This window comes from Armigeres subalbatus, chromosome 3 (genome assembly GCF_024139115.2).
Source record: "Armigeres subalbatus isolate Guangzhou_Male chromosome 3, GZ_Asu_2, whole genome shotgun sequence".
Taxonomy (NCBI): Eukaryota; Metazoa; Arthropoda; class Insecta; order Diptera; family Culicidae; genus Armigeres; species Armigeres subalbatus.
The window spans coordinates 80,603,683-80,625,105 of record NC_085141.1 but is presented as its reverse complement, the minus strand read 5'-3'; the positions used below and the strand labels follow the sequence as shown (position 1 = coordinate 80,625,105).

The following is a 21,423-nucleotide window of genomic DNA, read 5'->3' as shown; positions in this document are numbered from 1 at the left end:
ATCGACTAGAGTCACCCTTCTATTGAATATTTCGCAAAAAATGTTATTTATTCCAGTAAATTGAAATGAAGCATAAACATGAAATAACGACTAATTAGGGATACTGGCTCATTCATGCTAATGACATTCGAGCTCGGATTTTTTCTCGTGAAAACAACAGATTGACCTCCCTTTTCCCATATTTGCTCAAATAACATTTATTGTATTGTTGAAACTGTTATGGCTAGTGTGGATGTATGACTGTGATGAATGTTTTGTATAGTGGCAAACATATTGCCTCAAATGGTTATGAATTTTATAGCAGACTGTAATTTAATAATCTGAAAAAAATAAGGAGAAAATTACTCCATGCTGTACATCGTGATAAATTATTCTAATGGGGTTCAACAGGTTGGCTTTCTATTCAGACAACTAAAAATATCATAAGATTTCATAGTTGCTTTATGTTGTAATCAATTAGACTAATTTGTTGTTGATCTTTCAGAAAAAAAAAACTTGCCCATGGCGAATGAACAATTTGAACCTATCAGCCAATTGTCGCATTCTTGCAGAATTTTCTTTTCATACGTTTCCTATTGTTATGCGAGCATGGGCTGTGAACTGCATCATTGACCAGAATCAGTGAATGTCGAGCAAAGTCGATTTGTATTGAGCAGAAAAGACAGAAGAGACAGAAATCTATTGTAATGTTGGAGATCACAGAAAATATAAACATAATTGCTTTCTATCGTGTTTGCCACAATGATTGACTACTTAATTAATATATTTTTCGAGAGATTTTATATCGTTTCATTGAAATTCTTCAGATGGTCATGAGGGGATTGTCACTTTTTTCACAGCTATTTGAAACTCCAATGAATCCATTGGCATTGAACAGGCTGATTGGGTAGGGTAACGGTATAAATAGTGGAGGTATAATATTGATGGTTAATCGCAATTCACAGCTTTAATGCCTTGGGCAATAGATAAACTAATAAATTTGCTAACATAAATGAGATTGTTGCTATTTAACATTAACAACTACCAACTCCTTTAGTGGTGGTATAAATTAAATTTGGTTCCCATAGTGGTGCCATTGATTTCCATTGCTTTCTTATGAGACTCGGAGCAATGTTTTATTTATGCGGAGTCACATGTATTGAAAACACATAATGGAAACCGACCACCTGTATCTATAGATTTATTTCTGTACTCACACAATTATTCACCAAAATAATCACATTGGTTGGCATGGCAGCCACCACACACACCGCAACCATTCATGATTATCCGGATTTTCATTTCCAGTAGGACACCTTTTTGTTTATCAGTTCAACGATACCATGCAGCTAACATCAGCTGCAGTTAATCCGTCATCGTCAATCCTTCTTTACCAACAAATCGATTATGGGTACTCAATCCCGACATCCAAAAGCAATGCTGCTGATTACCGTTCTTTTCCAAGGACTGACATTAATTGACCCTAGAACTGGATTCCATTATCATCATCAGCAATAGTTTTAAGGTTGAAGTAGCTGCTTTGCTGTGACTGGTACATTATTTATTGGGTCATACAAGTGTTCAGAATTTGAGTCAACACGGTAAGAGTTTCACTTCTTGTTGATCTGATAACGCTTTTACCGAACCATGTACTTAGCACCGTAGTGCCGGAGGATTTCCAGACCGCAAATGCGATGATTATTCTGCATCAACCGACCCTACGAGCATTCACGTTGTTGAGCGGTTGTCTTGCAGCAGAACCAATTAACGCAGATGTCAAGATGTCACCTTCTCGCTGTAAACTTTTGTTATGGCTGATGTCACCAGTGTTAAAGCTTTAAAAAAAAGTTCTTCTTACGACGTCGTCAGATATGCTTCGACCGTGGAACAGACTTCCGTGCGAGAATAGTTGCATTTTCCATTGTTCGCTACTGTATCGGACGAAAGTACATAAACAGCTACATCACAAGAAAAGCTAAAAAAATGCATTTCCTATTATGTATTATGTACATGTATTATGTACAAGACACGACCACCCGACGTAAATTACGCAAAACAGATTTATGCATTGAGGAATGTAGTGCCACCATTACCATGCATGAATATTATAAGATGATCCATTTGATTTCTTATGTCACTGGCTTCGGCTTCATATGAAAAATGTTTAACCCGAAAATAAAAATATTACAAACAGAAAACAACGCCAAAGTCAGCCACTCGATGATTTGCCGCTGAAACGTTAAAGACGCCATCTATTCGAATAAATGTATTGCATCATCTCCACCAACGCGTAGTTGTGTTTCTGCTATCATCTGCAACCTTTTGTAGTTGCCAAGCGATTATATTTTGCATTTTGAAGAAAATTTATTTCGGATCAACTTTTTCTTGTATAAAGCCGATTTAATTTCCAATCACAACTTTCTTTTGAATATGAAAGTGGTCTTGAAAAGAACCGATTTATTATCAATAATCTACAATCACTATCAGCAACCACTCAATAGTTTGATCTTGCGAGGCAGATCGGCCTTAAGAGCTGCTTTCTCAACAGACGGCACCGATGAGTAAAATTTAACTTGATTACTGCTGCTTCGATCGAAAATCACACGTGCGCCCGTAATTTACGTCAAACTGATGTCCTAGCCACCCTATAACCAGAGACCGGCGGAGTGAAAAACTGTCGAAATGGCAACGTATGAAAATGCATGAAATCGTTAAAATAATACTGGCACCACTTGAACTTTTTGCTTGCTTCTTATGGTTGCAAAAAGTAAACAGGTCGAATTGGAACCGCTTTTGACGGTTCGATTGGAAACAAGATGGCGTCTTCGCCGATCTCTTATTGTAGTATTTCTATGATGTCCGTGTTAGAGATGCACGAACGGGATTGGTTGGTTCTAAAAATTTTACTCTTCCGGGATTAATTGGTACTGAGAATTTTATTTTTCCGAATCGACTGATATATAAATCTCGATAATTTATCGATTGATAGAGGCGTTATAATTGATCAAAACCTTTCTAAATTTCGTGGTGGTCGCCAATTTTGAAATTTTCATTTTACATCATATATCCGGTACACGTAGTTGACTTCAAAAAGGATTTTATCGTTCAAGTTTTTAGAAACTAATGAATGAAATTGGAAAAAATGTTTTTTTTTTGCAAATGGTTGCTTACACAAAATCAACAATTTTGTCCTTCACTGTACGTCGACCCAGACCCACACGGAAGAAATAAACTACCCAATAGTGAGTTTAATTCACCCAACCTCGAACATCCGTACGGGAAGCCAAAATTGAGTAAGTAGGGTCGAAGTAGTTTGCCTTTACTCCCATGTTAAAAAGTACCCAACAGAAAATTTATTGACCCAAATTTAAGTTTAATTCACTCAATTTCGACCTCAGGTAATAAAACTCAACATTGGCTTCCCGTATTGAACTGGCGTCGTTGGATTGCTTGGCTCTTTTGTTTTTGACAACAAAAGAAAGAGTGGATGAAAGCGAAGAGAAAAAATAACTCAAAAGTAAGTTTAAAAGTACTCAATTTTGGGTACTTTTTTTTCTTCCGTGCAGGTTTCGCTCTACCATCGACCCAGGAAACTGCCTATAATCAACATCCGACACTGGTTGGTTATGGCCTCATTTCCGGATTTCCCAGTCTAGTCGGTTTACAACGCTGTTGTCTTCTCCATCGCCCGGTTTCCGATGGCATCGTTGAGCGCGATAAAAACAAATGCGATATCGGCAGCAGGGCATCATTGGAAGAGCAGAAACAAGGACACTAGGACAAGCTACAAGTTGCTATTATCATTTTGATTGGTTTTGTAGCTTGCTCGTCCCTGTTACTGGGTTTGAAAAAAGGATTTGCATTATTTGCAATTGATTTTCAAGAGTTCTGGATACTTATTAGAATTGTTCGTTGCTTTTCGAATACGAGACGCAGTAATGTACTTGAATTAATATTTATGGGGCATATTTTAAGGTCATTGAACCGCTGAGTGCCTATGAAGTAAAATGTACTATTCCAGAATTTTGCAAATGCATTCAACGGGCTTAACACGAAAGTATGATTAGTACATCAATATGCGATGGTGTGCGATGCGATGGTGTCTCTTGGAAATTGGCCTCATTCAAACAGAGAGCGAGAGAAAACGTATTCTTGTTCGATTCTATCCGCATCGCAGGATTTAGATTTAGATAGGATCAATCGTGTGAACTTAACCTGATTTCATGGGAATTCATTAGAGCTCAATTTCTTTTAAAGTTGCCTACGTTTAGAGTTCACTTACACCACTGAACTAGACTCTAGACCTGTGCGCCACCGCTGATGATTTTCTCGCGCCGCCGCCGCCGTCGAAAATGAATCGGTGCGCTGCCGTATAAAAATTTACCACACCGCCGAGTATTTTTTACCACGCCGATGGTGATAAAAGGACTATTAAAGCAGTAGGGCTTAGAACATTTTTACAAAAAAAATATTTTTTTTACATTTTAAGCCACGTTTTTTTTCCTGTTCGAGTGTGCCACTGCGACCAATTATTAGATCTATCGTAGCGTTAGCCGTATCCTTAGTATTTAAGTGCATGTCGAATTACTCGAGTGCTAGTGAGAAGCAATGCAGTATCGGTTTCGATACAGTTGTTGTTTCGTTTTCTCAAGACCACCATGACAAGGTCCGCTATTTAGACCCTTTATAGTCAATCCTTTCTTGAGAAAACAGAACAGTAATACTATTTTGGCCATGCATCGGAGCCCTAGCCACATCCAAGGGTCTTGCTTCTAGAATATCTTCTATAATAGTGAAACTCTTAAAACCCGGGATTTAGCTCTGTCTACAAGACCATTTCAAGCAAGAGAATTTGTTCAGTAGGGGGGCTACACGTTCGCCTTACAAGCGAATGGTCATGGGTTCGATTCCCAGCCCCGCCACCAAACCCTCGTCAGTCGCCAGATCCGCAGCCCATACGGTGGCGTTTGGGGTACGCGCCTTACCGTCACGGCTGCCTGATGACGACTGACAACTTCTTCTCGGAGGCATTCCTACAACGTTACCCGGATTAATGGCAACCGAACAATGCAACGATCATATTGAATACACGACATGGACAAACGGACACAATGGACTCACGATGAGATGGACTGGCAACGACAACAATAATGGTAATGGAAATCTAAAAATAGATTCTGTGTGGATTCTGTAGAGCAGAATACCACAGTAGATCTTGGCACAGTAGCGGTTAAGTAACACAGAGTGCCTAACAAATAAATAAAGGAATAATAAAAAAATTCTTCGGTAATAAGAACTTTCATGTGTTTCTCTCACTACCATTGTTCACCAGTTTAAGAAGAGTTAGTACGTATTTAAACCCCTAACTCGATTTTTCCAGCAGTCAGTTCAGCCTAGGACCGGGTACCGAAGTTTTTTAACTAATTGCTTGAAAAGTTGTTTCCGCTGCATACAGTTTAGCCTCAAACAAGAGGAATTCGAGTCTTTCAACTGTCTGCAAGGTAACATTAATTATGTTTCATTTCTGAGACTGCTGTTGGTAGCGAGGACGTAATACGATGAATCCTTAATTACCACAACACATTGCCCTAGCCAGAAAAATGGATTAGGCTAGGGCTTTGTTTGGTAGATCTTACACCGCAACACACTACGTCAAAGTGATCTACCGTGTTACGGGAATTAAGCCACGTTTATATGACACTTATCTACCCTCAAATACTTCTTCTTTTTCTCTTTTTAATTGTCATTACATGTCCCACTGGAACATTGCTGCCTCACAGCTCACAGTGTTCAATAAGCTCTTCCACAGCTACTAACTGCGAGGTTTCTAAGCCAAATTACAATTTTTTCATTTGTTTATTATGAGACTATCACGATGATATTTTTTTATTTTAACTTTATAACTTTATTAAAGAGACTTTCAGCCCTTGGTTGCCGCCCCTGCGACAATATCACTATGATACTTTTATGCCCAGCCACCCTCAGCATGGTTTTGTTTTGTAGCCACGCATCTTACTCAATAATTTTAAATGTTGATTTGCTGATTAGATAGCAAACTGAGATATGGACATGATATATCAATAAAAGAGATAAAAGATCAGACGAAAATATCAATATTTTGCACTAAAATATCATATGAAGGATCAAGTTATGCTATTTGTAAGTGATTAATGTCATGTGCCATTGGTTCGTTTTATCCATAGCATATCTTGATATTTAAATGATATTTTGGTGCAAATTTTTGATATTGTTGCCAGTTTATCTCTTATATCAATCTACTCCATATCATGTTTTGTTAATCTGTTCATGGTCTCTCCCCAGGTTGGGAGGGCGCCAATTTCTTTGTAAGGCTAACTTAACCGCTAGATCCGTTGCTATCGACTGAACAACAATTTTGTTCATAAAGTTCCACCAAACATTCAATGTTCCAGAAAATGTGGAAATTGTTCTTCAGAAATTTAAGAATTTATTTCATGAGCACTTCCGGAAACTACAAGAATTCCTACGGTATTTCGATATGAAATCATTTCATAATTACTTGTTACATTTGTTCCACATAAACTTCCAGAGGAATTCTTGGAAAAACTTTCGGAAGAATTTCTGGAGTAACTTCCGGAGGAATTCCTGGGGTCATCCCTGGACAATCTTCCGGAGGAATTTCTGAAGGAACTTCCGGAGGAAATACTGGAGGAATTTTCGGAGCAACTTCCGGAGGACTTTCTGAAGGAACTTCCGGCGAAAATACTGCAGGAGCTTCCGGAGGAAATCCTGGAAGAACTTCCGGAAGAATTCCTGGAGGAACTTCTGGAGGAACTCCCAGAGTAATTCCTGGAGGAACTTCCGGAAGAATTCCTGGAGTAGCTTCCGGAAGAATTCCTGGAGGAACCCCTGGACATTATCCGGAGGAATTTCTGAAAAAACTTCCGGATGAAGAACTGGAGGAGCTTCCGAGGAATAACTGGAGGAATTCCTGAAGGAACTTAAGGAGAACTTGGAACCTTCCGAAGAAATCCACAAATTTTTGGATTTGGATGCACAAAATTAGCCCACGCCGCCAATCATCAACAGCGTGACGCCGTCGCCGCCTTCAATCACTATCAGCAACCACTCAATAGTTTGATCTTGCGAGACAAATCTGCCTTAAGAGCTTCTTTCTCAACAGACGCCACCGATGAGTAAAATTTAACTTAATTACTGCTGCTTCGATCGAAAATCATACGTGCCCCCGTAATTTACGTCAAACTGATGTCCTAGCCACCCTATAACCAGAGACCGGCGGAGTGAAAACTATCGAAATGGCAACGTATGAAAATGCATGAAATCGTTAAAATAATATCATCACTTGAACTTTTTGCTTGCTTCATGGTTGCAAAAGTAAACAGGTCGAATTGGAACCGCTTTTGACGGTTCGATTGGAAACAAGATGGCGTCTCGCCGATCTCTTATTGTAGTATTTCTATGATGTCCGTGTTAGAGATGCACGAACAGGATTGGTTGTTCTAAAATTTTACTCTTCCGGGATTAATTGGTACTGAGAATTTTATTTTCCGAATCGACTGATATATAAATCTCGATAATTTATCGATTGATAGAGGCGTTATAATTGATCAAAACCTTTCTTAATTTCGTGGTGGACCCCAATTTTGAAATTTTCATTTTAAATCACATATCCGGTACACGTAGTTTACGTCAAAAAGGATTTTATCGTTCAAGTTTTTAGAAACTAATGAATTAAATTGGAAAAAGTGTTTTTTTTTGCAAATGGTTGCTTACACAAAATCAACAATTTTGTCCTTCACTGTACGTCGACCCAGACCCACACGGAAGAAATAAACTACCCAATAGTGAGTTTAATTCCCAACCTCGAATCAGTACGGGAAGCCAAAATTGAGTAAGTAGGGTCGAGTGTTTGCCTTTACCCCATGTTAAAAAAGTCCCAACAGAAAATTATTGACCCAAATTTAAGTTTAACACTCAATTTCGACCTCAGGTAATAAAACTCAACATTGGCTTCCCGTATTGAACTGGCTCGGTGGATTGTTTGGCTCTTTTGTTTTGACAACAAAAGAAAGAGTGGATGAAAGCGAAGAGAAAATAACTCGAAAGTTTAAAAGTACTCAATTTTGGGTACTTTTTTTCTTCCTGCAGGTTTCGCTCTAGCATCGACCCAGGAAACTGCCATAATCAACATCCGACACTGGTTGGTTATGGCCTCATTTCCGATTTCCCAGTCTAGTCGGTTTACAACGTGTTGTCTCTCCATCGCCCGGTTTCCGATGGCATCGTTGAGCGCGATAAAACAAATGCGATATCGGAGAGGGCATCATTGAAGAGCAGAAACAAGGACACTAGGACAAGCTACAAGTTGCTATTATCATTTTGATTGGTTTGTAGCTTGCTGTCCCTGTTACTGGGTTTGAAAAAGGATTTATATTTGCAATTGATTTTCAAGAGTTTTGGATACTTATTAAAATTGTTCGTTGCTTTTTGAATACGAGACGCAGTAATGTCCTTGAATTAATATTTATGGGGCATATTTTAAGGTCATTGAACCGCTGAGTGCCTATAAAAATGTATATTCCAGAATTTTGCAAATGCATTCAACGGGCTTAACACGAAAGTATGATTAGTACATCAATATGCGATGGTGTGCGATGCGATGGTGTCTCTTGAAATTGGCCTCATTCAAGAGAGCGAGAGAAAACGTATTCTTGTTCGATTCTATCCGCAGGTTAGATTTAGATAGGATCAATCGTGAACTTAACCTGATTTCATGGGAATTCATTAGAGCTCAATTTCTTTTAAAGGTTTACGTTTAGAGTTCACTTACACCACTGAACAGACTCTAGACCTGTGCGCACGCTGATGATTTTCTCGCGCCGCCGCCGCGTCGAAAATGAATCGGTGCGCTGCGTATAAAAATTTACACGCCGAGTATTTTTACCACGCCGATGGTGATAAAAGGACTATTAAAGCTAGGGCTTAGAACATTTTTACAAAAAATATTTTTTTACATTTTAAGCCACGTTTTTTCCTGTTCGAGTGTGCCACTGCGACCAATTATTAGATCTATCGTAGCGTTAGCCGTATCCTTAGTATTTAAGTGCATGTCGAATTACTCGAGTGCTAGTGAGAATGAAATGAAGCATAAACAAATAACGATTAATTAGGGATGCTGGCATCATTCATACTAGCTGTTGTTTAAGCTCAGTTTTTTCTCGTGAAAACAACAGATTGACCTCCCTTTTCCCATATTTGCTCAAGCAATATTTTATTGTATTGATGGAAACATTATGGCTAACAGTGTGGATGTACTTATTTTTTAGTAGAATAAGCTTTTTGTATAAGTGGCAAACATATTTACCAACTTCAAATAGTTATGAATTTTATAGCAGACTGTAATTTAATAATCTGAAAAAATAAGAGAAAATTGCTCCATGCTGTACATCAATGATAAATTATTCCTAATGAGGGTTCCAACAAGTTGGCTTTCATGTTGAGACAACTAAAAATATCATAAGATTTCATAGTTGCTTTATGTTGTAATCAATTAGACTTAATTTGTTGCCGATCTTTCAGAAAAAAAAACTTGCCCATGGCGAATGAACAATTTGAACCTACCGCCAATTAATTGTCGCATTCTTTTAGAATTTTCTTTTCTTACGTTTCTCTATTGTTATGTTTAGGAGCATGGGCTTCGTGAACTGCATCATGGGCTGACCAGAATCAGTGAATGTCGAGCAAAGTCGAGTTGCTTAGGTTGAGCAGAAAAGACAGAAGAGACAGAAATCTATTGTAATGTTCGGAGATCACTGAAAATATAAACATAATTTACTTTCTATCATGTTTCTGCCACAATGATTAACTACTTAATTAATATATATTTTTCTGGAGAGATTTTATATCGTTTCATTGAAATTCTTCAGATGGTCATGAGGGATTGTCACTTTTTTCACAGCTATTTGAAACTCAAAGTCGAGATCCATATTGGCATTGGAACAGGCTGATTGGGTAGGGTAACAGTATAAATAGTGGAGGTATAATATTGATGGTTAATCACCAATTCACAGCTTTACTGCCTTGGGCAATAGATAAACTAATAAGTTTGCTAACATAAATGAGATTGTTGCTTTAACATTAACGACTACCAACTCGTTAAGTGACGGTATAAATTAAATTTGGTTCCCATAGTGTTGCTATCAAGGTTGCTATCCATTGTTTCTCATAAGACTCGGACAATGTTTTATTTATGCGGAGCCACATGTATTGAAAACAGACAAAGGAAACCGATTCTGTACTCACACAATTATTCACCCAAATAACCACATTGGTTGGTATGGCATGTTACCATTAATACACCACCAACCATTCATGATTATCCGGATTTTCATTTCCAGTAGGACAACCTTTTTGTTTATCAGTTCAACACTGATACCATGCAGCTAACATCAGCTGCAGTTAATCAAATGTCATCGTCAATCCTTCTTTACCAACAAATCTGATTACTGGGTACTCCAATCCTGACATCCAAAACAGCAGTACTGCTGATTACCGTTCTTTTCAAGCGGACTGACATTAATTGACCCTAGAACTGGTTCCATTATCATCATCAGCAATAATTTTAAGTTTAAAGTCATTTCTTTGCATTGTGACTGGTACATTATTTATTAGGTCTCATACAAGGCTGCTGTTCAGAATTTGAGTCCCAACACGGTAAGAGTTTCACTTCTTGTTGATCTGATAACGCTTTTATCGAACCATGTACTTAGTGCACCGTGGTACGCGGAGGATTTCAGACCGCAAATGCGATGATTGATTCTGCATCCAACCGACCCTACGAGCATTCCTACGTTTGTTGAGAACGGTTGTCTTTATGCCCAGCAGAACCAATTAACGCAGATGTCAAGATGTCACCTTCTCAACATGTAAACTTTTGTTGTGGCTGATGTCACCGAAGTTAAGTTTAAAGCTTTGAAAGTTCTTCTTACGACGTCGTCAGATATGCTTCGACTCGTGGAAATTAGACTTCCGTGCGAGAATAGTTGTATTTTCCATTGTTCTGCTACTGTATCGGACGAAAGTACATAAACAGCTACATCACAAGAAAAAGCTAAAAAAATGCATTTCCTTATTATGTATTATGTACATGTATATTATGCAAGACACGACCACCTGACGTAACATGGCGTAAAACAGATTGATGCACTGAGGAATGTAGTGCCACCATGCATAAATATTATAAGATGATCCATATGATTTCTTATGTCACTGGCTTCGGCTTCATATGAAAAATGTTCAATATGAAAATTAAAAATTTACACATAGAAAACAACGCCAAAGTCGGCCACTCGATGATTTGCCGTTGAAACGTTAAAGACGCAATCTATTCGAATAAATGTATTGTATTATCTCTACCTCCATCTTTCTGCTACCATCTGCAACCTTTTGTCGTTGCCAAGCGATTATGTTTTGCATTTTGAAGAAAATTTATTTCGGATCAACTTTTTCCTGTATAAAACCGATTAATTTCCAATCACAACTTTCTTTTGAATATGAAAGTGGTCTTGAAAAAAAAACTGATTACCAATAATCTCCAATCACTATCAGCAACCACTCAATAGTTTGATCTTGCGAGACAAATCTGCCTTAAGAGCTTCTTTCTCAACAGACGCCACCGATGAGTAAAATTTAACTTAATTACTGCTGCTTCGATCGAAAATCATACGTGCCCCCAACGTAATTTACGTCAAACTGATGTCCTAGCCACCCTATAACCAGAGACCGGCGGAGTGAAAACTTGTCGAAATGGCAACGGCATGAAAATGCATGAAATCAGTTAAAAATAATACTGGCACCACTTCTGGAACTTTTGCTTGCTTCTTATGGTTGCAAAAAGTAAGCAGATCGAATTGGAACCGCTTTTGACGGTTCGATTGGAAACAGATGGCGTCTTCGCCGATCTCTTATTAATGTAGTATTTCTATGATGTCCGTGTTAGAGATGCACGAACAGGGATTGAGTTTGGTTCTAAAAATTTTACTCTTCAGGGATTAATGGTACTGAAAGATTTTATTTTCCGAATCGATCTGATATATAAATCTCGATAAATTTATCGATTGATGAGAGGAAAGTTATAAATCTGATCAAAACCTTTTCTTAATTTCGTGGTGGACCCCAATTTTGAAATTTTCATTTTAAATCGCTACATATCAGGCTACGTAGTTTACGTCAAAAAGTGATTTTTATCGTTCAAGTTTTTAGAAACTCAATGAATTAACCATTGGAAAAATTGTTTTTTTTGCAATGGTTGCTTACACAAAATCAACAATTTTTGTGTCCTTCACTGTACGTCGACCCAGACCCACACGGAAGAAATAAACTACCCAATAGTGAGTTTAATTCACCACCAACCTCGAACATCCGTGCGGGAAGCCAAAATTGAGTAAGAAGTAGGGTCAATGTAGTTTGCCATTTCATCTCCCATGTTAAAAAAGTACCCAACAGAAAATTTATTGACCCAAATTCTAAGTTTATATTCACTCAATTTCTGCGACCTCAGGTAATAAAACTCAGCATTGGCTTCCCGTATTGAACAAAGACGTCGGTCAGGATTTGTTTGGCTCTTTTGTTTTGACAACAAAAGAAAGAGTGGATGAAAGCGAAGAAAAAATAACTCAAAAGTAAGTTTAAAAGTACTCAATTTTAAGTACTTTTTTTTCTTCCGTGCAGGTTTCATCTAGCATCGACCCAGAGCTTTGCCTATAATCAACATCCGACACTCAGAAGGTTGGTTGTGGCCTCATTTCCGGATTTCCCAGTCTAGTCGGATTTACAACGCTGTATTTGTCTTCTCCATCGCCCGGTTTCCGATGGCATCGTTGAGCGCGATAAAAACAAATGCGATATCGGCAGCAGGGCATCATTGGAAGAGCACGAAACAAGGACACTAGGACAGCTACAAGTTGCTATTATCATTTTGATTGGTTTTGTAGCTTGCTCGTCCCTGTTACTGGGTTTGAAAAAGGATTTGCATTATTTGCAATTGATTTTCAAGAGTTCTGGATACTTATTAGAATTGTTCGTTGCTTTTCGAATACGAGACGCATGATAATGTACTTGAATTAATATTTATGGGGCATATTTTAGGGTCATTGAACAGCTGAGTGTCTATGAAGTAAAATGTACTATTCCAGAATTTTGCAAATGAATTCAACGGACTTAACACGAAAGTATGAATATGTATCAATATGCGATGATGTCTCTTGGAAATTGGCCTCATTCAAACGGAGAGCGAGGGAAAACGTATTCTTGTTCGATTCTATCCGCATCACAGGATTTAGATTTAGATAGGAACAATCACGTGAACTTAATTTCATGGGAATTCATTAGAGCTCAATTTCTTTCAAAGTTGCCTACGTTTAGAGTTCACTTACACCACTGAACTAGACTCTAGACCTGTGCGCCACCGCTGATGATTTTCTCGCGCCGCCGCCGCCGTCGAAAATGAATCGGTGCGCTGCCGTATAAAATTTACCACACCGCCGAGTATTTTTTACCACGCCGATGGTGATAAAGGACTATTAAAGCAGTAGGGCTTAGAACATTTTACAAAAAATATTTTTTACATTTTAAGCCACGTTTTTTTTCCTGTTCGAGTGTGCCACTGCGACCAATTATTAGATCTATCGTAGCGTTAGCCGTATCCTTAGTATTTAAGTGCATGTCGAATTACTCGAGTGCTAGTGAGAAGCAATGCAGTATCGGTTTCGATACAGTTGTTGTTTTGTTTTCTCAAGACCACCATGACAAGGTCCCGCTATTTAGACCCTTTATAGTCAATCCTTTCTTGAGAAAACAGAACAGTAATACTGTTTTTGGCCATGCATCGGAGCCCTAGCCACATCCAAGGGTCTTGCTTCTAGAATATCTTCTATAATAGTGAAACTCTTAAAACCCGGGATTTAGCTCTGTCTACAAGACCATTTCAAGCAAGAGAATTTGTTCAATGGGGGCTACGTTCGCCTACAAGCGAATGGTCATGGGTTCGATTCCCAGCCCTGCCACAAACCCTCGTCAGTCGCCAGATCCGCAGCCCATACGGTGGCGTTTGGGGTACGCGCCTTACCGTCACGGCTGCCTGATGACGACTGACAACTTGTTCTTCTCGGAGGCATTCCTACAACGTTACCCGGATTAATGGCAACCGAACAATGCAACGATCATATTGAATACACGACATGGACAAACGGACACAATGGACTCACGATGAGATGGACTGGCAACGACAACAATAATGGTAATGGAAATCTAAAAATAGATTCTGTGTGGATTCTGTAGAGCAGAATACCACAGTGAATCTTAACACAGTAGCAGTTAAAACACAGAGTGCCTAACGAAATAAATATAAAGGAATAATAAAAAATTCTTCAGTAATAAGAACTTTCATGTGTTTCTCTCACTACCATTGTTCACCAGTTTAAGAAGAGTTAGTACGTATTTAAACCCTAACTCGATTTTTCCAGCAATCAGTTCAGCCTAGGACCAGGTACTGAGGTTTTTAGCTAATTGCTTGAAAATTGTTTCCGCTGCATACAGTTAGCCTCAAACAAGAGGAATTCGAGTCTTCAACTGTCTGCAAGGTAACATAAATTATGTTTTATTTCTGAGACTGCTGTTGGTATCGAGGACTAAATACGATGAATGTTAATTACCACAACTTATTGCCCTAGCTAGAAAAATGGATTAGGCTAGGGCTCTGTTTGGTAGATCTTACCACCGCAACACACTACGTCAAAGTGATCTACCGTGTTACGGGAATTAAGCCACGTTTATATGACACTTATCTACTTTCAAATACTTCTTCTTATCTTTTTAATTGGCATTGCATGTCCCACTGAAACATTGCCCTCGCAGCTCACAGTGTTCATTAAGCTCTTCCACAGCTACCAACTGTGTGGTTTCGAAGCTAAATTACTATTTTTTCATTTGTTTATTATGAGACTATCACGATGATATTTTTTTATTTTAACTTTATAACTTTATTAAAGAGACTTTCAGCCCTTGGTTGCCTCCCCTGCGACAATATCACGATGATACTTTTATGCCCAGCCACCCTCAGCATGGTTTTGTTTTGTAGCCACGCATCTTACTCAATAATTTCAAATGTTGATTTGTTGATTAGATGGCAAAATGAGATATGGACATGATGTATCAATAAAAGATCAGACGAAAATATTAATATTTTGCCCTAAAATATCATATGAAGGATCAAGTTATGTTATTTGTAAGTGATTAATATCATGTGCCATTGGTTCGTTTTATCCGTAGCATATCTTGATATTTGAATGATATTTCGGTGCAAATTTTTAATATTGGTGCCAGTTTATCTCTTATATCAATCAACTCCATATCATGTTTTGTTAATCTGCTCATGGTCTCTGTCCGGGTTAAGAGGGAACCAATGTATTTGTAAGGCCAACTTAATCACTAGATCCGTTGCTAACGAATAAACAACCTTTTTTTTTCATAGAGTTCCACCAAACATTTAAAGTTTCAGAAAATGTGGAAATTGTTCCTCAGAAATTAAAGAATTTATTTCATGAACACTTCCGGAAACTACAAGAATTCCTTCAATATTTTGATATGAAATCATTTCTTAATTACATGTTACATTTGTTCCACATAAACTTCCAGAGGAATTCTTGGAAAAACTTTCGGAAGAATTTCTGGAGTAACTTCGGAGAATTCCTGGGGTCATCCCTGGACAATCTTCCGGAGAATTTCTGAAGGAACTTCCGGAGGAAATACTGGAGAATTTTCGAGCAACTTCGGAGGACTTTCTGAAGGAACTTCCGGCGAAAATACTGCAGGAGCTTCGGAGGAAATCCTGGAAGAACTTCCGGAAGAATTCCTGGAGGAACTTCTGGAGGAACTCCAGAGTAATTCCTGGAGGAACTTCCGGAAGAATTCCTGGAGTAGCTTCCGGAAAAGAATTCCTGAGGAACCCCTGGACATTATCCGGAGGAATTTCTGAAAAAACTTCCGGATGAAGAACTGGAGGAGCTTCCGAGGAATAACTGGAGGAATTCCTGAAAGAACTTAAGGAGAACTTGGAACCTTCCGAAGAAATCCACAAATTTTTGGATTTGGATGCACAAAATTAGCCCACGCCGCCAATCATCAACAGCGTGACGCCGTCGCCGCTGACTGAAAACGATCTATCACGCCGTCGTCGACAAAATTTTAATCGGCGCACAGGTCTACACTGAACTAAATAGACTTCATGAGCATCATATTAGCCCAATTTAGAAGATTATTTAACAAACTTTGTTAGAAAATAAATATACAATAACGTTTTACATTCTATTTCACATCTGACAGTTTTCTTCCCCTTGCATGTTCGTTGACGTTGGCATTGACGTCTACTGTAGAATAGGCGTCTTGCAAGGTACATCTTATTAGATCCTATTGTGCTAGTAAATAAGGCGCGCCGACCAAGGGGTCGTCACAGCCTGTCACAGATTACTCTTTTATCTTCGCAGTTTAGATCTCTGTCAAAATCCTATTCTTTCATTATTTCTTCTAATTCTCACCCAAGCGCCTACAGCTCGTGTACTCACACGTAATATACTCTACAAGGAAGAAATAAACTACTCAATAGTGAGTTCAATTCACCCAACTTCGAACATCCGTACGGGAAGCCAAAATTGAGTAAATAGGGTCGAAGTAGTTTGCCTTTACTCCCTTGTTAAAAAAGTACCCAAGGAAAAATTTATTTACCCAATTGTAAGTTTAATTTACTCAATTTCGACCTCAGGCAATATACTCAAAGTTGGCTTCCCGTATTGAACTGGCGTCGTTGGTTTGTTCAGCTCTATTGTTTTTGACAACAGGAGAAAGAGTGGATGAAAGAGAAGAGAAAAAAATGACTCAAAAATAAATTTAAAAAAACTAAACGCTGGGTACTTTTTTCTTTCCGTGTACCCAATCTTTTCATTGATATGTCATAAATTGAAAATTGCACGTCTCTAGTCTGTCACCATCTTATCATCATCTCATCAAATAAGTGTTGCCCAATTCAGTGCTGGAAAGTTTGGGTGGAAACTACGTTCACCGTTTCTTGGAACAACCAAATCACTTCGTCATTCAACATAGAGGTTGATGAACGGGGATGGTTCCCAAGGGTAACAGAATGAAACTGACATACAACCTGTAGTGGAGCATGATCAAAAACGCAATCATGGGATAACTCATGGATAAAACTGGAAAATCGAGTTTTTCTTTATATTTATAACCTATCTTTTATTCAATCTAAACTAACTAACTCGAATGAAATATCTTTGAAAACATTACTATGGAAAACAAAACAAAATCTTCTCTTATGTTCCTAAACCATTATGTTTTTTGTCCTGGTTTGGTGCATTTTCGACTATTTTCTTCTTCCTAAGCCTCTCAAGTCTCAACTCAACGCTCATAGTCATCATGATTGAAATTCCCGTCAACATCAATCATCATCGCTCTCGACTTTGCTATCATTGTGGCACTTCAGCCTACAGGTGTGGTACGGTGTCTGCCTTTCGTTGGTAAACTCGAAACAATTTCACAACTCGAAGACAAATTTAATTAGCAAAACTATGTTTTGGTTAATTTGAAGTTAAATAGCTTATTTGCTTTCTAGATGTGTTTCAGCTGTTCCCTAATTGAAATCCCTTTCTATGTAAGATCAAATGTTATGCATTATCCATTACATGCTAATGTGTCATCATAGGTTTATATCTTCATTCAACTAACAAGTGTTTGGTTCACAGTATGAAATCCTTTGTAGTATCATTTATACGTTTGTATGTAATATTTATTGATTGTCGAGAATTATCAGATCAGATCGTGATCATGTTTTTCACAATTCTTGGTGATATTTTTTATAAAACCCACAGTAGTCCACCGAGCAGCAGAAGCCGCACACACATTACCTAGGCACTTAATGGTCTGTCGTTTTCTTACGCATCATGTGAATAAAAATCATTTGTTTGGAAGAAATCTTACTTGGGGGGAGGGGGGTCTAAACATCCAAAGAAAAGTCAAGAGTCACGCCGCACAGTGTTGTTTTTTGTCGATTTCGTGCGCTTTTTTAATAGCATCGTTTCTGTTGATTTTTTCGCTGTAGTTTGTTTGGAGGAAACGTTAGATATCATAAAGGGCTTTTTTTGAGAAAAATTGTGAAATGATTAATCCACCTAAAAGTGAGATAAAATTTTACTTTTTCACCTAAACCGTATATGCGCCTAGTGTCTTCGAGAAAGTTGTAGCGGATCTTATTTTAGGCCACTTTGCCAAAAATCATGTATCTGTGACTTATACTTTACTAGATATGTGACATTTACCGTGGAAGGCCCTAAAATCAGTTTTTGAGCATAACTTTTTATATGTTTCAGGCACTTTACACCCTTCTACAAAGTTGTTTGGCTAATAAAAATACACGTTTTTGTAGAACATTGCGAAGCTCTATCTCTTAAAATTGATAAGTTATTTGAGAAAATATGTTTTTTCTAGGGGTATTTGAGAATCGTATAACTTGGTCCGGCGCAAAATGGCGCAGACAACTTTTTAGTTCTCTGAAGCTGCTGTATGTTGACTCTTGCCTAGCGATTGAAGCTTGTGTTTACACGAAATTACAAACGAGTTATATAGATTTTAAATTTTCTTGTTTTTGACTTTACTCGTACACTAAGATTATGTATAGGCTATAGGATCGCACTAAAAACCAATATTTGATGGTGGCCCATAAGCCCATAGTTTTATATAGAAATTCGATAAACTGAGCTGATGTCTGTATGTGTGTATGAGTGTATGTGTGTATGTGTAGACATTTAAAAGACACCTTTTTTGCCTTTCTCGTACACTAAGTGCAAAACTAAAAGACTTTTTTATTAAGACTAGATATACACATAGTGTCTTCGGGAAAGCTGTAGCGGATAGTATTTTGAGCCATATTGCCAAAGACACCCCATGCCTAACTATTATACTTTAAAAAATATGTGACTTTTTCAATGGAAGATCCCTAAAATCACATTTTTTATCATAACTTTTTTTTCTATTTTTCCAAGACTTTTCCAACCTTCTACAAAGTTATTTGTCAAACAAAACTACACGTTTTTGTGGAACATTGCGAAGCGCTATCTCTTAAAGCTTAAAAGTTATAATGAAAAATTTCACCGAACACACCGAACTGTGATGTACATTTCAACGTTTTTGACAGCTTGATACACGCTCAAAAACATTTAATCATATTTGTGTATTCAATTGCGAACAATCATTTTACAAAATATTGAGAAGCGATTCCTCCTTATACACCACTTCTTAAACACCCACAGATTTATAGCGGAAGTTTGAAATTTATATAACACACGTGTAATTTCGTGTAAACATAAGTTTCAATCACTAGAGAAAAGTAGAAGAACAGTAGTTTCTGAATCCTAAAAAGTTTTAGGGCCATTTTGCGCCGGAACAGGCTATTTGATTTCTGAACACCCTAGAAAAACACCTTTTCATTATAACTTTTAAGCTTTAAGAGATAGCGCTTCGCAATGTTCCACAAAACGTGTAGTTTTGTTTGACAAATAACTTTGTAGAAGGTTGGAAAAGTCTTGGAAAAATAGAAAAAGTTATGATAAAAAATGTGATTTTAGGGATCTTCCATTGAAAAGTCACATATTTTTAAAGTATAATAGTTAGACATGGGGTGTCTTTGGCAATATGGCTCAAAAATACTATCCGCTACAGCTTTCCTGAAGACACTATGTGTATATCTAGTCTTAATAAAAAATCTTTTAGTTTTGCACTTAGTGTACGAGAAAGGCAAAAGGTGTCTTTTAAATGTCTACACATACACACATACACTCATACACACATACAGACATCAGCTCAGTTTATCGAATTTCTATATAAAACTATGGGCTTATGGGCCACCATCAAATATTGGTTTTTAGTGCGATCCTATAGCCTATACATAATCTTAGTGTACGAGTAAGGCCAAAAACAAGAAAATTTAAAATCTATATAACTCGTTTGTAATTTCGTGTAAACACAAGCTTCAATCGCTAGGCAAGAGTCAACATACAGCAGCTTCAGAGAACTAAAAGTTGTCTGCGCCATTTTGCGCCGGACCAAGTTATACGATTCTCAAATACCCTAGAAAACATATTTTCTCAAATAACTTATCAATTTTAAGAGATAGAGCTTCGCAATGTTCTACAAAACGTGTATTTTATTAGCCAAACAACTTTGTAGAAGGGTGTAAAAGTGCCTGAAACATATAAAAAAGTTATGCTCAAAAAACTGATTTTAGGGGCCTTCCACGGTAAATGTCACATATCTAGTAAAGTATAAGTCACAGATACATGATTTTTGGCAAAGTGGCCTAAAATACCATCCGCTACAACTTTCTCGAAAACACTAGGCGCATATACGGTTTAGGTGAAAAAGTAAAATTTTTATCTCACTTTTAGGTGGATTAATCATTTCACAGATTTTCTCAAAAAAAGCCCTTTATGATATCTAACGTTTCCTCCAAACAAACTACAGCGAAAAAATCAACAGAAACGATGCTATTAAAAAAGCGCACGAAATCGACAAAAAGCAACACTGTGCGCCGTGATAGTTGAAGTGCGCGATAAAACGCCGTATGCAGCGGAAGGTGAGAGAGGACCCGCAGCTCAAGGCCTTAGACGAGAAAGTGGTGTGGACTAGGTGTACCCAGAAGGAGCTTGTTGCCACTTTCTTGGTCAGTGAAGTAGACGTAATATGTAGCTCTAACACAGAAGGCAGTCGTCGAGTACAGAGACCTGGACAAGATTATGTCGGAAGACTGGCCTTGCAGTGCATGCTGGACGAGGTGCACATGACAACCCGGCTGAGGAAAGCGTAAAGCGTATTACACTAGTAGCAGCGATACGATTACATACCGGCAGATGTTGCCAACAAAGTGATGAGGGCGGGAAAAGTGGAAACTCTTGAATGACGAATGGCCGGTGTGTCCGTTGAGACTCACCCCGCGGGTCACCAAAGAGATGAAACGATGCTTCAAATGCATTGCGTTTTGTCGCCAGGCGCAGAACTGCAAAGGTCCGGACAGATCCGGTCTATGTAGAAAAAGTGGTGGAGTGGTGGATTCATCGGGGATTGCGGCGTTCCAAGTGATGGGCAAATTCCCTATTCAAGAAGAGGTAGACAGCTCAAGCGAAGGTTTCGTAATAGCATAGCATAGCATAGCATAGCATAGCATATGTGATTGTACAAATCGTGGGTGGCTATACAATGCTCAATTGAGCAATCTACTGTATATTGTCGCAAATTGGTACTTGGGATTAGTACCTTTTCCTATACAGTAGCAGTTGTATACCTGGCCACGTCCTTACAATCACAAAAGGAAGGGAAGGAATGTTAGTT

At 38.1% G+C, this 21,423-nt stretch overlaps 1 protein-coding gene across 3 annotated transcripts in view; it reads right to left on the bottom strand.

Annotated features, from left to right (window-relative positions):
- LOC134226539 (uncharacterized) overlaps positions 1-21,423 on the bottom strand; it is a 710,533-nt gene that overhangs the window by 373,951 nt on the left and 315,159 nt on the right. The gene's annotated exons all lie outside the window — the stretch shown is intronic.